The 18,639-nt window shown below is 41.0% G+C and overlaps 1 protein-coding gene across 2 annotated transcripts in view; it reads right to left on the bottom strand.

The window, feature by feature from the left end:
* Positions 1 to 18,462, bottom strand: part of Rnf13 (ring finger protein 13) — an 86,390-nt gene extending 67,928 nt beyond the window's left edge. For both annotated transcript variants that reach the window (XM_028882158.2, XM_028882157.2), the window contains exon 1: positions 18,325 to 18,462. The gene's annotated coding sequence lies outside the window, so the exon portion shown is untranslated. The remainder of the gene's footprint in view (positions 1 to 18,324) is intronic.
* Between the last annotated feature and the right edge of the window lie 177 nt (positions 18,463 to 18,639).

Raw genomic sequence — 18,639 nt, 5'->3', positions numbered from 1 at the left:
ACCAAAAAAAGCCCAGGACCAGGTTTCTACCTGATTCTACCTGATTTTCAAGAACTAATTCCAATACCCTTCAAATTGTTCCACACAATAGAAACAGAAGGAACATTACTAAACTCTTTTTATGAGGCTACAATTACCCTGCTACCCAAACCACACAAAGATGCAACAAAGAAAGAGAATTACAGACCAATCTCTCTCATGAACATTGATGCAAAAATACTCAATAAAATACTGGCAAACTGAATCCAAGAACACAAAAAAAATTATCCACCATGACCAAGTAGGTTTCATTCCAGGGATGCAAGGATGGTTCAACATATGAAAATCTGTCAATGTATTACACCATATAAACAAAATGAAAGAAAAAAAAACACATGATCATCTCATTAGATGCTGAAAAAGCCTTTGACAAAATCCAACACCCCTTCATGATAAAGGTCTTAGAGATATCAGGAATACAAGGAACATTCCTAAACATAATAAAGGCAATTTACAGCAAGCCAACAACCACCATCAAATTAAACTCCACTAAAATCAGGAACAAGACAAGGCTGTCCACTCTCCCCATATTTATTCAATATAGTACTTGAAGTTCTAGCTAGAGCAATAGGACAACAAAAGGAAATCAAAGGGATACAAATTGGAATGGAGAAGTCAAACATTCACTATTTGCAGATGATATGATAGTATACATAAGTGAACCCAAAAATTCTACCAGTGAACTCCTACAGCTGATAAACTCCTTCAGTAAAGTGGCAGGATACAAGATCAACTCAAAAAAATCAGTAGCCCTCCTATACACAAATGATAAAAGGGCTGAGAAAGAAATCAGAGATACATCACTCTTTACAATAGCCACAAATAATATAAAATACCTTGGGATAACACTAACTAAACAAGTGAAGAACCTTTTTGATAAAAACTTTAAATCTCTAAAGAAAGAAATTGAAGAAGATGTCAGAAAATGGAAAGATCTCCCATGCTCATGGATAGGTAGGATTAACATAGTAAAAAGGGCAATCTTACCAAAAGCAATCTACAGATTCAATGCAATCCCCATCAAAATCCCAACACAATTCTTCACAGACTTGGAAAGAAAAATATTCGACTTCATATGGAAAAATGAAAGACCCAGGATAGCTAAAAAAAAAAAATCCTGCATAAGAAAGCAACCTCTGGAGGAATCACTATCCCTGACATCAAGCTCTACTATAGAGCTATAGTAATAAAAACAGCTTGGTACTGGTATAAAAACTGACATACAGACCAATGGAATAGAATTGAAGACCCTGACATTGATTCACGCACATATGAACACCTGATTTTTGACAAAGAAGCCAAAACCATACAATGGAAAAAAGAAAATATCTTCAACAAATGGTGTTGGCATAACTGGATGTCAATATGTAAAATATTACAAATAGATCCATATCTGTCACCATGCACAAAAAACTCAAATCCAAGTGGATCAAAGACCTCAACATAAATCCAGTTACACTAAACTTAATAGAAGAGAAAGTAGGAAGTACTCTTGAACGCACTGGCACAGGAGATCACTTCCTATAAATATAACACCAGCAGCACAGACACTGAGAACAACAACTAATAAACGGGACCTCTTGAAACTGAGAAGCTTTGTCACAGTCAATAAGACAAAAAGACAGCCTACAGAATGGGAAAAGACCTTTACCAACCCCGCATCTGACAGAGGACTGATCTCCAAAGTATACAAAGAACTCAAGAAACTAGACATCAAAATACTGAACAATCCAATTTTAAAAATGGGCTAAAGAGTTAAACAGAGAATTCTCAAAAGAAGAATCTCAAATGGCTGAAAGACATTTAAAGAAATGCTCAACACCATTAGTCATCAGAGAAATGCAAATCAAAATGACTCTGAGATACCACCTTACACCTGTCAGAATGGCTATGGTCAAAAACACTAATGACAGTCTATGTTGGAGAGGATTCGGAGCAAAGAGAACACTCCTCCACTGTTGGTGGGAATACAAACTTGTACAACCACTGTGGAAATCAGTATGGCGGTTTCTCAGAAAATTGGGAATCGATCTACCTCAAGACCCAGCCATCCCACTCTTGGGCATATACCCAAGGAATCCTCAATCATACCACAAAGATACATGCTCAACTATGTTCATAACAGCACTATTTGTAATAGCCAGAACCTGGAAACAACCGAGATGCCCCTCAACTGAAGAATGGATTAAGAAAATGTGGTACATATACACAATGGAGTACTACTCAGCAGAGAAAAACAATGACAGCATGAAATTTGCAGGCAAATGGATGGAACTAGAAAATATCACCCTGAGTGATGTAACTCAAACCCAGAAGGACAAACATGATATATACTCATTCATAAGTGGATCCTAGATATAAAGCAAAGAACAATCAGACTGCAACCCACAGAACCAGGGAGGCTATATAGCCAGGGAGACCGTAGGATGACTGTGGCTTATAATAAGTTTTGGTTTTACTCAATAACTGGGCAAGCCTCAATGAAACATTTCACAATTAGGATAAGAATTTATACTATATCAAGCTGATAACAGAAAAAATAAAAAGTGGGAAAAATAAAATAATGTGTAAATACATGTTAACTCTGGGTGGTGGGTCTTTATGTCATTTTTTATTTATTCTTCATACTTATTTACATGCTTCAGAGAAAAAAAATTCTAAAGTCTATTAATTTATGATAGTGTCCACCTTTAATCCCAGCACAAAGGCATCCTGGCCTACACAGGGAGTTCCAGGATAACCAAGGTTATATCATAGATCTTGTTTCAAAAAAATCAAAATAATGATGATGATGCTTTGGGTATGTGGTTGCTGGTAGGTTGCCCAGATTCCGTGAATGCCCTGTACCCATGTACATGCAGGCAACACTAATTGTACTCAGTGGATTTTACTGAAAGTGAGAAAAGACCTGTTGGGGAAGTTCTATGGGGAACAGGAGGGAGGCCTGGGGTGAACACGATCAAGACTGTACACATGCATAAAATTATCAATGAATAAATAAAAGTATTTTTAATATTTTTAAAAATAAAGATAGGGGCAGATCTTGGGCAGGAAATTAAGTGGTTTCTTTTTCCAATATAATCACTCAATTACACATAAAACATTCCTTTTAAAGATTACTTATTTTATGTGTATATGTGAGTGCTTGAATATATATATGTACAGATACGCATGCTGTTGTTGCCTACCAAGGTCAGAAGTGGGTACAAGATCTCCTGGAACTGGAGTTACAGGCTATGAGAAGATTGAATGAAATGTACCCCCCACAATCTTAGGCATTTTAACTCAGTTGGCGGCACTGTTTGGGGAGGTTCAGGTGGTGCAGCCTTGCTAGTGGCTGGATGCAGGCTTTGAGATGAAACGCCTTGTGCCACTTGTTCTCTCTGCCTTATGTCTGCAGTTGAAGATAGGAGCTCTCAGCTTCCTGTTCCTGCTGCCTGCCACTGGCAGCCATGCATTCCTGCCATGCTAGATCCTTATCCCTCTGGAATCACAAGCCTAAATAAACCCTTCTTTCTGTAAGTTGCTTCTCATCATGGTCTTTTATCACAGCAATAGAAAAATAACTAATATACTGGCAGTTGTAAGCTCTTACACAGGTGAATTATGGGTACTAGGAACTAAACTTAAGTCCTCTGCAAATGTACAATTGGTGAGCCATCACCCCAGCTCTACTTCCAAAATATTCTATCCCATATAGTAGTTCTAACAATGAGTATGATTGCCATAACATTCAAAAGCTGCAGGCATTTCAGTAGACAATACATCTCAATCAACTACAGTCCACAGCTTAGTTAACTGTGATGCTGTGATTGCTAACATCCAATTCCAACTGGCAAATGGCTCAGCACCTGTGCTGTAAACCAAACCAAAAGACAAAACAAAAACAAACAAAACCTCAATTTTTTAAGTATACTGAAACTATTCCAGGTACCAATACCAAGTTTGTACCAGCAGGGAGTTATATCAAGAGACAGGAACCATATAATATGCTAATGTATGGTAGGATAGCAAGTGTAAAAGATACATATTACAGAGGCAGCAGAGTGGGAATCCTATGGAGCTTGAGAAAACTGCTGGGGTTGGGGATTTAGCTCAGTGGGAGAGCGCTTGCCTAGCAAGCCCAAGGCCCTGGGTTCGGTCCTCAGCTCCGAGGGGGGGGGAAAAAGATAGAGAAAACTGCTGAGACTAATGGACATGTTTTTCAGCTTCATTATTGTAGTTGTTTCATAGCTATATAAATGTCAGTGCTTATCAGAGCTTATATTCAATATATGCAAGTGTTTTCAATCAACTAGTCAAAAATCTGTTTTTAATATTTTATGAAAAAGACAGCCAGAAATGGCGCTCCCAGCATTCAGGAGGCAGAAGAGGATCTCTGAGCTCATCCTGATCTAAATAGCAAGTTCCAGGCCAGCCGGAGCTACCCACGAGACCCTGTCTCAAAAATAAATAAATAGATAAATAAGCTGTGATAGATTAAGGCTGAGGCTCTCAAAAGAGTAAACATAGAAGAGGGATCCTTTTTTCCACAGCTGGGATCCAGTCCTCAACTGAGAATGGAAGAAAATTAGTCAGCAGATAATTTCACTAGGCTGTCCAGACAGAGCCGATCCAATACTGTTTAGAAAGCAGGACACAACCAGAGTTTCTGGTTGTATAGATATCATCAGGGAATTCCTGCACACTGCTTGGAGAGTGCAGTATTTATGAGAACTTGTTAAAGAAGCCTCTTCCTAGGCCTACAAAGACCTAAGGGCCCTTGTAGAGAGCTAAGGGTCCCTCTGCCCAAGGCCTGCATGAGAGCTTTAACACTAGAGGATGTCACCTGCGACTATACTCTCCTGCCTGCTGCTGTCACTCACAGCTATCATAACTGAGGGATGAAAAAGCTACCAAATACCATCACGCGGCTTCTTTTTGCCGCTCAGAATGCCAACACAAATATGCACAATAAAAACTGTTATGAGGCTTTAGGTAGGAAGGACAACTCTATTGGAAAATGGATGTGTGTAATATTCTGACAAAGAATTCATCTACATTTTGTTCATGACTTAGGTAAGAATGTGTTTGTGGCGCCGGGCGGTGGTGGCACACGCCTTTAATCCCAGCACTCGGGAGGCAGAGCCAGGTGGATCTCTGTGAGTTCGAGGCCAGCCTGGGCTACCAAGTGAGTTCCAGGAAAGGTGCAAAGCTACACAGAGAAACCCTGTTTCAAAAAACAAAAACAAAAACAAAAACAAAAACAAAAAACCAAAAAAAAAAAAAAAAAAGAATGTGTTTGTGGCCAGGGGATGGTGGCACACACCTTTAATCCCAGCACTTGGGAGGCAGAGGCAGGCAGATCTGAGTTTGTGGCCAGCCTTGTCTATGGAGTGAGTTCCAGGACAGGTTCCAAAGCTACACAGAAAAACTCTGTCTCAAAAAAAAAAAAAAAAAAAAAAAAAAAAAAAAAAAAAAGAATGTGTTTATGGCTTAATTTATAGGTGCCTGCAGAGGAAATTTCAATACAGCCCAGTATTTAGATGGAATATTACCCTTTACTTACTAAATTGATAGTGGAAACTAGGAACAAGTAAAACAGAGAGATTTGAAAAATGTCCAATTTGGCCAGAAAAAAGTACTTTTAAAGGTGAGGTCAAGGCAGTATTATCCCAAGCTTAAAGAGCTACAGACTTAACAGAACAGTAAGATGACATGAAGGCATCTCAGGTTTTGCCACTGCGTCAGCCATCTCAGGATCACCATGTTAAGAAGAAAGCTCATTTGAAAGCCTTTGCTGGAAGAAGAGATTTCCAGGATGCCTGCTTGCACAAGGCCACCTAGGGAAGTGCTTCCAGAGTAAGCACCGAGGCAATCAGTGGTAACTACAGCCACTGTCCAAACAGCTCAGCTGGCAGACAATGGGAGCATCTATGTGTTGCAAGTTTCACAGTAATGCAGAATGCAACAGTTATGGGGTCATAAAAACACCCACTCATATTTTAAAGAAAACCTGGAAACTCCAGCATGTTTAACAGAGACAAAGACCCTGAAGGCAAACACTAAGAGGACAATGATTGAGGCTGAGAGTGAAGGGGAAGAGGCAATGGAAATCCCAGGAAGTGAAAGATGCCAGAAAGATGGAATGTCTACCAAACAGGCAGCAAGTGGAGTGTGGGGGCCCACAGAGACTCCATAGTGTGGCCTTATTCCATCTTGACTCAAGTTCAGAGAGTCCAAGCTTGCTTTGCCGAAAGGAATGTTCTGGCCAAAGGCATGGTTACCAGGTGTCTTAGACTTCAAGACCTAATTACAGGATGCTCTGCCATAAGCGTGGCTACTAGATGTCTTAAGAATTGGGGTGTTTACACTTGTCTGTACTTTGTCTTTTGCCTCTCCCCTTGCTGGTCTTAAGAATTAAGGAGGTGTTTACACTTGTCTGTACTTTGTCTTTTGCCTCTCCCCTTGCTGGTGTGTAAAAAGCCTATGAGGAATAAACTCGGGGCGACTATTGACCCAGAGCGCTCCGGAAGCTATCCTGTGTCTTTTTCTTTTATCTATTATTTCTTAATCCTCACTCCTCCCTTCAAGGACGGTTCCATCGTCGGGCGGACCGACAGTGGAGCTGGCTCAGCAGAGGCCACAGGGCCTGTAACTAGCAAAACTACGAGGCAGGGTTGCCCGGGCCCTCAGAGGCTCGTGCCCTGCTGTTTTCAATGGTGCTTCGGCCCCCACGTCTCCATGCCTCCATTCCCCCTTTGTGCCACAGGAACTTCAGTCGCTCTTTTTTACTTTAACGGGGCTCACAGCTAAGAGTCTGGCCCATGTTCCTACATAGAGTTAAATAATCTTTTTAAAAGGTGCAGAGCCCAGAGAGGACCATCTTCAGCAAGGCTGCTGGCACAAAGGGATCTTCACATGCATGACAATGAAGCTGTAATATAAACTCACACCACACCAAACCAATAACAGAAAAGTGCATCAATGACCTGAATATAAGAAAAGTCCTAGCCGGGCGGTGGTGGTGCACGCCTTTAATCCCAGTACTGGGAGGCAGAGCCAGGCAGATCTCTGTGAGTTCAAGGCCAGCCTGGGCTACCAAGTGAGTTCCAGGAAAGGTGCAAAGCTACACAGAGAAACCCTGTCTTGAGAAAAAGAGAGAGAGAGAGAGAGAGAGAGAGAGAGAGAGAGAGAGAGAGAGAGAGAGAGAGAGAGAGAGAGAGAGAAAGAGAAAGAGAGAAAGAGAAAGAAAGAAAAAGAAAGAAAGAAAGAAAAATCCTAGATGAATATTAGAATATTAGAAAAAAAAACAGGAAATAGGAAGTATTACAAAGATGTAGAGAAACTAGTACCCTTACCCTCTGCCAATGTAAATATAGAATATTCTAGACACTATGGAAACACTTAGGAAGGTTCTCTAAGAACATAGACACATGCTTTCCATAAGCAATTCCACTCTTGGGATATAACTGAAAAAAGGAAAACTGGTGCCTAAACACATCCTCATTGATGAATGCTAACAGAAACACTAAACACAACAGGCAAAGGGTTAAAACAATTCAAATATTGTCGGGGTCCAGTGTTGGGGTCCAGCCCCAACCTATTGAAGGGTCCCTTGAAGAGGGGTTGAGGAATTGAGAAATGCTAGACAGGAAATCTAGAAGTAAAAATGAAGCCAAAAGATAGAGACACAGGATAGCTTCGAGAGGGCCCTGGGTCAATACCCAGCAGGCTCAAGTTTATTTCTAATGGGCTTTTTATACACTAGCAAGGGAAGAAGCAAAAGACCTCCCCCTTTCAAGACCTAAGCACAACGTAGAACCAAGTGTAGACCCTTCAAAACACCTCGTAACCACACTCCAAGGCAAAGAAAGTATCTTGTGATTAAGCCTTGAAGTATAAGATACCTGGTAATCACATCTTTTCACACTATTACATAGCCTTGGAAAGGAACATAAACTCTGACTCTCTGACCTTGAGTCAAGCCACAAGTTGGAATCTTTATGGGCTGCCACAAAATAGCCATCAATGACTGAATAAATTGTGTTTGTAAAGGAACATTAAACAGCAGTAAAAAGTGAGGGTACATGTTACTACCTGTCACTAAGTGAATGTCACTAAGTCACAATCATATATTTGATTCCATACAAATGAACACAAAATACAAAAAAAAAAAAAAAAGAGTAAGTACATCATAAAAAGAGAAATAATTAGTGGTTGGTATGGCTAAGGGTATTAGAAAATAAAAAGAAGTAGCTGCTAATGGTACAGGATTTTTACTTTGAAGTGGTGAAAACATCTCAAAACTAAACACTGAAAATATACAAAATGCCACTGAATTGCTACTTTTTAAATGATTAGATCTTTTTGGAGTAAGGGAGGCATTGTAAGTGTATGGTGTGTGCATGTGAGTATGCTGGTATGCAACATGTGCACGCATATGTGGAGGCCGGCTGAGGATACAGGATGTGTACCTCTGTCACTCTATGACTTACTGCCACAAGACAGGGTCTCTCTCTCACTGAGGCAGAAGCTTGTCATTGCAACTAGAATGGCCAGCCAGCAAGCTCTCGGCATCCACTCCTTATTCACAGCCTTGCCCAGCTTTTTATGTGGATGCTACAAATTCGAACTCAGGTCCTCATGTCGCAGGGCAAGTGCTCTTATGTTACACTTATGTTATGCCCACTATGTTACAGTCTCAATCCTTAAATGGTTAATTTTGTTAGGTGAGTATCAATTCTTACCCCTAAAACAAATCAATTAGCATTTATAATTCATGAGCATATAGCACTTTCTTTGTAAAGGGCAAACATGGAAATTACAAGGACAGTAACCAGATAATCTTCAACATTAATGAGGTGCTTTATATAAGAAAAGCTAACAAAAATGACTGCTTTCTCTCTTGGGGCTTCACTCAGAAATATTCATTTCTCATCAGCTCAATAAAATTCCTTCCCAGGGGAAAGGAATTCTATTGAGATTCACTCCCTCTGCAAAGCTTAAGTGGATATTTCAATCATTAAAAACAACTAGAACTGGACAACACTTAAGCACCAAACATTAACAAATTTCTAACTACCTTAGAAATTATTCTCAAATTCTTTAACCCAACCAGAAGTCCTCATATATTAGAAAACAGAATTATCCTGAAACTTACGGCTCTTTTAATTATATAAATGTGGCTATGAATATTTACATTTTAATGTGTATATGTTTCATGATTATCAACACCCTAAAAAAAGCATAATATTAACAATGTTTCTTAGGCTTTGCAGTTAAAAGACTGATTTCTTCAAGGTCTATGTTCATCATTGAATAGCATAAATGTCTTCCTCTAGTCTCACCCTCTTGTAAGAAGAAGGCAGGTTACACACAAAAGTGTTTCAACAAGTAGGAGTGGGAGGGAAGAGGGCAGAATAACAGTAAATGAATATGATCAAAACATTTAAGCCGGGCAGTGGTGGCGCACGCCTTTAATCCCAGCACTCCAGAGGCAGAGCCAGGCAGATCTCTGTGAGTTCAGGCCAGACTGGGCTACAGAGGAAGATCCAGGAAAGGCCCAAAGCTACACAGAGAAACCCTGTCTCAAAAAACAAAAACAAAAAAACAAAACAAAACAAAAATTTAATAAACACAAATGAAAATGTCATAGTGAAACCTACTGTTATATATAATTAATAATGCTGGGAAAAAAGAAAAATGCCTGATCATGTTACTACCTGTGTAAAATCCTTAGTAGATCACACAGATGTCAAGTACAGTTCGTGACCAGCTTGAGACGAGCTCTACGTATACTCATTCTCTCTGAACTCAGTCCCTAGCCATCCCCGACACTCCCTTCTCTTCTCACTGAGTAAGTCTGTTTACCAGTAGCCTCTCCTTCTGTTCTTTGTCTGTACCACCCGTAGGTAACCAAACCAACTGTTCATCATTCTTCTGTTACCCCCGAGTGCTAGGAACTCTTTTTCTTTAAACTTCCTCAAATTAGGGACTGACAGTCTCTGATGTCTAGCATCTCACACCAGGAAATAATGCAAGGAACTACTGTATAAAAAAGGTGAATAACCACAGATAATATATCTCACTTCAGTTCTCATAGATAATTGAGAGTTGGTTGTAAATTGACTGGGTGAAAGATCGGCTTGTCTTAAGTATATCTGTTTTACATGTACATGTTTAGGTGTCAGAAGATGGCTAGAGAACAGTGGATACCAATGACAGAAACAATATTTCTTGAAAGGGCATAAAAGCCCTACTCTTCCTGTTGCCTCTTCATAACCCTCTAGAAAATGCAAACATTGCCTCCAATATACTGACAGAGTATCTATGCATACAGATCAGTAAGGTCCCTCAGTCAATCACCAGTGGTGTATTCTCTTTAGAAGAAGTTTGAAGGTCAGATAACTTGATTCTTAGGGCCACCAGTTTGCCAACAACACAACTGCATTCTGGAACCCAGTGAACCTCTGTGTTGAGCAGTTAGTCACAAGGGGTAAGAAGGAAGGCTCATGGGTCTTTAGACTAAAGAGAACACAGCATTACTGCCCACATCCCTGGCTCTTTGGAGTTTTGCGGCAGAACAGTTACTCTCGGGGCCTGTTCCTCATGGGTGTGTCAGTGGAAGAGGACTAGATCTCTGCACTAAGTGAGGGAGAGTCAGCTGGTCAAGGATTAAGCAAATAGCGAGGGACTTGTTTACTGGAAATGGGTCAGGTTTTCTTTAAAAAAGAAAATGTAAAATCTCTTAGGAATTTGATCCTTACATCTCAGAGAAATACAACACAAAAGTGCAGATTATATTTGAGAATTACTGTTAACCCTTTGTGTCTAGTTTGAAGCTTCTTGTATTTGTCTAAACTACAAGCCAGAGTGTTGTATCTCCTTCGATAAGAAGTGTGTATAATGTAAAGTAGTTTCCGCACATCCCCGTGCTGCCCATGGGCTGGGTTTTTAGAATTTTTTAAAAGACTTTAAGCAGAACCTTGTAATTTGTGTAAATGACAAGTGTAAAATCCCTCCGTAAAATGCTTAAAAATATGCACTGTTTCAAATAAAATCAAGAAATGCAGCATTACAAAAAAAAAAAAAAAAAAAAAAAAAAGGTGAATAACTACTATGACCTAGTACTGAAGCTCAACATAAAGTACTGCAGCTCAGCTGGCAATTATATGGTAACAACATTTGACCCTGTTTTAAGAGGGTACACAGCAGTCGCTAGTAAATAGCATCAAAACATAACATGGATTTGGTAAAACTCTAGTCGTACACCTATTCTGTTAACCAAAAGCAGTTATTTCACTTGATTTGTATTCAACAGAAATTTATTATCAGCTCTATTTTATCTGTGTTAGTAAAGCAAAATATTAATGCAACATTTTTGTAAGAATCGCAAAAGCTGGTTTTTAAGCTGAAAATTTTCAGTTACCTTACCAATGAGAAAATTAACTGGAAGGTAAAAATTGTTATTGTTAGTGAACAATAACAGCCCGATTCCCTTAATGTTGATGCTTTTGTCTCAAATAGCCTTATTTCCATTGGTCTCCTAGATCAGCAAGAAATACAATTCACAGCAGCCTTCTCTTTGTTCACCTAATGAATGCACAGTCTTTCACATTTAATGCAGTACAAATTTCCTTCAAAACCTGGCCCCTGCCTTGGCACAGCCTCTTCCTGTCTACCATAAACATTTAATGTACACTTACATTTGCATGCATTAAGAGCTTTCTGACTTTAAACATTTTGTCTAAGAGGAGATAACAAAAGCAAAGTTGGAGATAGAACAATTTAACATTCAACATATGTATAACCCTTGGCACTGTTCAAAAGGTAAGCCACTGTATGGGGTGTGGTGGGAGGAATGGACATAAGAGAGACCTGATCCCAGGCGGTGGTGGTGGTGCACGCCTTTAATGCCAGCACTTGGGAGGCAGAGGCAGGCGGATCTCTGAATTCCGAGGCCAGCCTGGGCTACAGAGTGAGTTCCAGGAAAGGCACAAAGCTACACAGAGAAACCCTGTCTCGAAAAACCAAAAAAAAAAAAAAAAAAAAAAAATACCATTAGAAAAAGGTACCCATTTCTCACATAGAAAGACAAGCTTCAGAAGGACAGGGCTTCTATCCCTTCAGTTAAGTGATGCTCACTGAGCACCTAGAGCAGTACATGACAAAGAAAGTACTGAATAAATATTTGTTGGGTGAAAGAATGTTGAATTAAAAAAAGGAAGAAATGCATGCAGCAGAGTTCAAGTCATGTTTTCTACTGAGGTGACATGAATACAGACCTTCCGCTCTCTCTCTATGCTCAACAAACACATTGTTGTTTGACTGGCCAGTTACTCAGGCCTAACATGACACCAGAGAACTAAATGTAATTCAGTGACAAAGTTCACAGCATAATTCAATTCAAAATCAAGCAATTGCACACAAGCCCTAGAAAATCTGCTAAGAAAAAAAAAACAAAAAAAAAAACCCCTATAGGCCCTTCTACTACTTTGTCCTGAGCCCCTTCCGATGTCAAAGAGGGCTTTGAGACATTGTCCCTTCTTCCTTACCACAGGTCCCATTAGCTAGGATTGTAACGGTAACACAAACGTCTCAATTGCCATCTACCACCTTTCATATAGCAACTCATTTTCAAAACAACTCCAAATCAGCACTATTGTCATCATCATTTCAGAGTGGGAAAACTGAAGCCAGAGAACGAAGGCAACAGGATTCATTCACTCATCTTTATTGATTCTGCCCCCATCCCATGAAGCCTTCTCACCCTTTCAAGTTCTTTCGGTGCAAACGTGGGTAGAAACAGAGCACCCTCTTTCTACTTGTTCACCCCCTTTGTTGTCCCAAAAAGTCCCACCCCATCTCTGAATAAGGGTTTTGCAATAATCTGTAGATGTAATTCTAAACAGTCTTATTAAATAAGAAACACAGAGCCAAATAAAGAGTGAAAAGCCCAAGAGGTCAGAGCACTAGCGAATAGCCTTTAGCTTACCAGTCACTGCTGTCCTTCCCCTGAGAGAGAGACCTATTTCCTGTGTTTCTGTCTTTTTATTGCCTTTCTGTTCTGCCTTCTCATTGGTTCTAAACCCAACCACATAACTGTCACAGCCTGTCTATACAGACCTCCAGGTCTCTGTGGTTGGTACTGGGACTAAAGGCGTGTGTCTCCATGCTTGCTGTGTCTTTAAACACACAGAGACTTTGCCTGCCATGTGATTGGATTAAGGGCATGTGCTACCACTGCCAGACTTCTGCTAAAGGGCTCGCTATTAGCTCTGACCCCCAGGCAACTTTATTTATTAACATACAAATAAAATCACATTTCAACACAAATAAAATATCACCATAATAATCAATTCAAGTTAATTAACAAAGAGACAATAAGACTCAACATGGAAATGTTGCTGTGCACATGTTTAAATGCCTTGCAGAATACAAAAAATCAAAACATCTTCTGCCGCTGGGTAGTGATGGCACACGCCTTTAATCCCAGCACTTGGGAGGCAGAGGCAGGCGGATCTCTGTGAGTTCGAGTCCAGCCTGGTCTACAAAGTGAGATCCAGGACAGGCTCCAAAGCTACACAGAGAAACCCTGTCTTGAAAAAAAAACAAAAAAAAAAAAAAATCTTCCAATATTAGTGTGAGAATCTCTAGTCTCCAATTTACTGTTCTTAAGAAATGGGAGCCTTTTATGTTCACACACTTTTTCCTGCCCACTACTTTCCCTCCTGCTGCCCAGAACACTAATAAAACATGCTATAGGAAAACAATCAGTACATTCTTACTAAGTGAGGAATTCTCAGTCCTAAGCAATTTCCAGTGCCCAAATTTCCTCATGGTGTAGCCTCCCTCCTCTGCTCGGGGAACACAGGGTCTCCAGTACCCATTTTACCTTTTCACATGCTGAACATCTGCTCCACCGTCCAGTCTCTCCCTAATATCAGTCCACTAAAATTTGTTCATTATAATATCCTTTATTTACATTAACAGCATCAATATTCCCCCCAGATCTGCCCAAAGCCATGTCAATTCCCAATGTTCTTTAAAACATTTCAAACCTATCACCCTTCATTACAATCTTCACATTCATCTCAACTCTATGGAACTTGCACCTCACCTCTTCACTGGACTTCTGTTCCCAAATTAATGTTCATAAAAGAGGGATTTGTCTCAACTAAAAATCAGCCGGGTGGTGGTGGCCCATGCCTTTAATCCCAGCACTGGGATGCAGAGCCAGGCAGATCTCTGTGAGTTCAAGGTCAGCCTGGGCCACAGAGTGAGTTCCAGGAAAGGCGCAAAGCTACACAGAGAAACCCTGCCTTAAAAAAAAAAATCAACTAAAATCAAATGCAAATTCTTAATCTGGCATTTGAGGGTCTCCACAATCTGTACCACTCCTCATTTCTCTTCATTAGCCCGTTCCTTTAATATAACACCTTGGCAAATGTTCTCTGACTTTCCTTCCTCTAAACTTTTGCTTTGATCATGTCCTCATGAGGTCTGTTGTCTCCCACCCTCCTCTATTTACTAACAATTATGCAAATAGCCACATCCTCAATGTAAGAACAAGACTGAGGTTTATCATTCACTAAACACATTTTCTCTAGTGATTTATAAATTGTCCCAGTGCCCAAACATTATGAGCATTAAGAGCAAACTACCCAAAGTCACTAGCAAATAAAAACTCAAAATACTCAATAGTATTTTATGGGAGAGGGGTATTATGATGTATGTAGTATATGCATGTGCACACATGTGCATATACTTGAAAAGGCCAGAGAGGGACATTGGGTGCCCTTTACCAGTCTACAATTCTACAACTTACTTCCTTGAGACAGGGTCTTTTACTCTGGTTTTTTGCTAGCCTGATGGCCAGCCAGCCCCAATCATCTTCCTGTCTCCCACCATCTCCCAAGGCTAGGATTACAGGTGTGGACGACTCTCAGACTTCTCCCATGGGTACTAGGGATCTAAACTAAAGTCTTTATGCTATGCAGCAAATGCTCTGTATCCACTAAGCCACCTCCTTAGTCCCACCCACCCCGTGACACAAAGCGACAGGCTTTAGACAGTGGGTGTCAAATTCAATCTACTCTCCTCCATGCAGGAACTCATGCTGATGTCTTAGCTGCTCATCTGGAAGAAGGTGTAAAGAAGTGGGCACCGAGGAGATGGCTCAGCTGTGCTTCCTGCTCTTCCAGACGACCTGAGTTTGGTGGCCGGCACCTACATCCGGTGGCTCACAGCCACTTTAACTCAAGCCTCAGGGTAACCAACGCCTTCTTCTGGCCTCCACGGTCACTCACACGTGTGTGGCATACACTCACACAAACACACATACACAAAAACGAAAAGAGTATATACATATGAGTTAAAATAATTTAGCCAGACAAGATGGCACATGCCTTTAATTCCTGCACTAGGGAGTCAGAGGGAGGTAGAGTTCTGTGAGTCTGAGGGCAGCCCAGTCTACATAGCAAGTTCTAGGCCAGCCAAGTCTACATAGTGAGATCCCCACCAATACCTAAAATAATATATATTTTTTTAATGTTAAAGGTATATTTGGGCCAGCAAGACAGTTCAGAGGGCAAAAACGTTTGCTGCCAATCATGAAGACATGAATTAGATCCCTGGATCCCCCATCATCTGAGAAAAGCAACTCCCACAAGCAGGCCTCAGCCTCCACATGTGCATTATGACTATATGTGTGCACACACACACACACACACACACACACACAAAAACAATTCTGTCATAATTGCACTAGCTACCACACTAATGAATCTGAGAGTTGTATGTGATATTACAAAGTGAATCTACTGGACCCATAGCCAGTAACACTAGCTATTACATTCTGTTATTTGTATACTATGACATATAAATTTTGACACTAGTTGTCATATACTTTCATTCTTCTCAACGTAATCTCTGTGCAATGCAAAATCTTTATAAAAGCTTAATTCTATGCTGTATATGTGTACAATAATTAGCCACATAATATATGAATTTAAAACCACCATTCATCACCATACTTTATTAAAATGAACTCACGTGTCTACTAATCCTGTTTCTTCTTCTGAGAAACTTAACAATGCTCACTAACTGCCTTCCTCTTTCTATGTCACAGGAAACCACCGTACCAGCACCACACAGTAATAACAAGTCAACAGTGGAAATCACTATTTTGACCTACTCATTTGCTTTCAGCTATACATTAATTCCTCATTTTTAAATGTCCAAAGTCATTTTTATTTTAAAATCCAACTATTTTTACTTAATGCTAACATAAGTATACCATAATATTTCATCAAGCCAGTTCATCGCTATTCATAATAAAAACTACAAAACATAAAGAGTCTTGCTTATCACTATAAACCTACCCTTAGAATCGAACCCCTGCTCTACCCTCTCTTTGCTGAAATTGGTGCCTGAAAGCTGATATAGAACCTGTTAGTCTCAGGTGTAGAAACAGCAAAGGAAGTAAGCAGCATGCTAGCATTAAGGGTCCTGCAAAATCCTTAAAGAAATAACAAGGATAAATGAAAAGTTAACCCCAAACCCTTCCGTAGTCGACTTCCCTAAGCACAGTTTTTGCACACATGATTTACACTGCACATCAAGACATGCTGACTTCAGGTAAGGCTGAGAAAAGCACACGCACATTAAGACAATTGTCATTCCTTACACAAACACAACTGGGACTCTAAACAATCAACTCAATGACGCTTAACTGCGTAACAGAAGTGTCTTATTTCTCTTAATCTTCACAACTTTCCCCGTTTTTTTTTTTTTCACTTTTACTTATTGTATGTATATGACTTGGGAGGAAAAGGCACACACTATGGGGTTCATGTGGAGGGCAGAGGTCAGCTTTGTGGAGTCAGTTCTCCCCTCCCACATCTATGTGGGTTCTGGAGATCTAATTCAGGTCATTGGGTTTACCCAGCAAGCTCTACTACTCACTGAAACATCTCGCCAGCCCTTTCTGTATTTATTGGTGTTAAGTCTAGTCTGAGTCCCAAATTTGCAACTCCAGTCTTTTGAAAGACTGAACTCTTTCCTGAAATCTACCATAATACATTTTACAACTTCCTCTTGACACATATTTTAAAAAACAAAAACAAAAACTGTTTTTGACTTTCTCCATAAATTAAAAAAAAAAAATCAATTAATGAATCCCTGTGCCCCTGCACACTCAACTCAAGTCCAGCTGTGTTCCTCTGAAATGGAGTTATCTTTTTGACCCATTAAAAACTGTCTTTAAACAAGGCTTGATGGCCCAGTAATTCCAGTACTCAGTAGGCTGAGGCAGAAGAATGGCAAGTTTGAGGTCAGTCTGTGCTAACTAGAGGGATCCTGTCTCAAATAAATAAATCATGACCCTATGACTGATTGAACTCCCATACGCTCTTCCCTAAATCTTTAAATGACCTGTTTCTACTGGCTTTTTGGAGGCACGACCACTTTACTGTGCTTTATCAGAAAGTGCAGCTGTCTTCTGACAAGTCACTGCCTAAAGGAATGCAGTTTCCACTCTAACTGCTGCATCACTGGCAGGGAACAGTAACTCCCAGGCAGCTTTGGGGCGGACATCAGCCCATAGCAGCTGCCCACGGTGCTGAAACTGAGGATAAAACGGGAGTTATGGAAATTAACTACTGCCAGATTAAGACAAAAAGCAGAGCAATTTACCAAAGGCAAGCAGAGAACATGCAGCACAGGCTACCAAAGTTGTTTTCCTCTTAGGGACAGATCAATTCATAAGCGTCCTTGCCGAAGTTCGGACTTAGAGATTGCGAGGAAAAAAAAAAAAAAGGTGGTGTGTAGCCCTAGCCCTAACAAGGTCACGTAGATGCCTGAAGCTGAGCTTTTAGGGAAGGAAGGGGGAGGCGGTGAGAAAGGAAGGAAGCAAGAGATCGCATTTTTTTTTCTTCTTCTTTTTTCTTTTTTCTTTATTTTTTTCCAAAGATCAAACAGCTCCCCGCGGATTTTCACCTAAGACTTAAAGGGCAATTGCTGGACCAAAGGAAGTCTTCCAAGTACCTTTCCAGGCCACAGGCACCTCCGGAAGGCAACGTGGGAAACAAAATCCATAGCCCGACAACTTCTCACCTCCGCGCACCCAGGATGGGGTGCTGTGGACTGGTCTCCTGCACGGGCCTATACTGTCACAGCACTCAGCCGAGGGGCCATCCAAGTCCTCAACGCGGGCCACCCCACCCAGGCCCGAGTGGGTGTGTTCTCCCGGCCAGGCCCGAGGACTACCCCCGCCCACCGCTGCCAAGCCACACAGGCTCTTACCTGAAGTCCAGCCCCGGAACCCAGGCTCGCGGGCACCCGGGAGAAGTCGCTACCCGGACTTCATGACTGAGATCCGCACCGAGCCCCTACCCAAGCGAGTCCGAGAAGGGACAACAGCGGGCGAGCGGAAGTCCCGCCTCGCACGTCTCATTGGTCCATACTTGGAGATAGAGAGGCGCTATTGGACCCTAGCGTTGCCCGTCAAGGCCCCGCCCCTCTCTCAGAGTCGCGCCGCCTGCTCTGGCTGGGCTGGGAGAACTGCCCAGTTGTTGAGTGTCTTTCTGAGCCGCGTGATCCATCATCCCCACTGGGGAA

The sequence above is a fragment of the Peromyscus leucopus genome, chromosome 6, assembly GCF_004664715.2.
Source record: "Peromyscus leucopus breed LL Stock chromosome 6, UCI_PerLeu_2.1, whole genome shotgun sequence".
NCBI classification, from domain to species: Eukaryota; Metazoa; Chordata; class Mammalia; order Rodentia; family Cricetidae; genus Peromyscus; species Peromyscus leucopus.
This window is presented reverse-complemented; position numbering and strand designations above follow the sequence as displayed.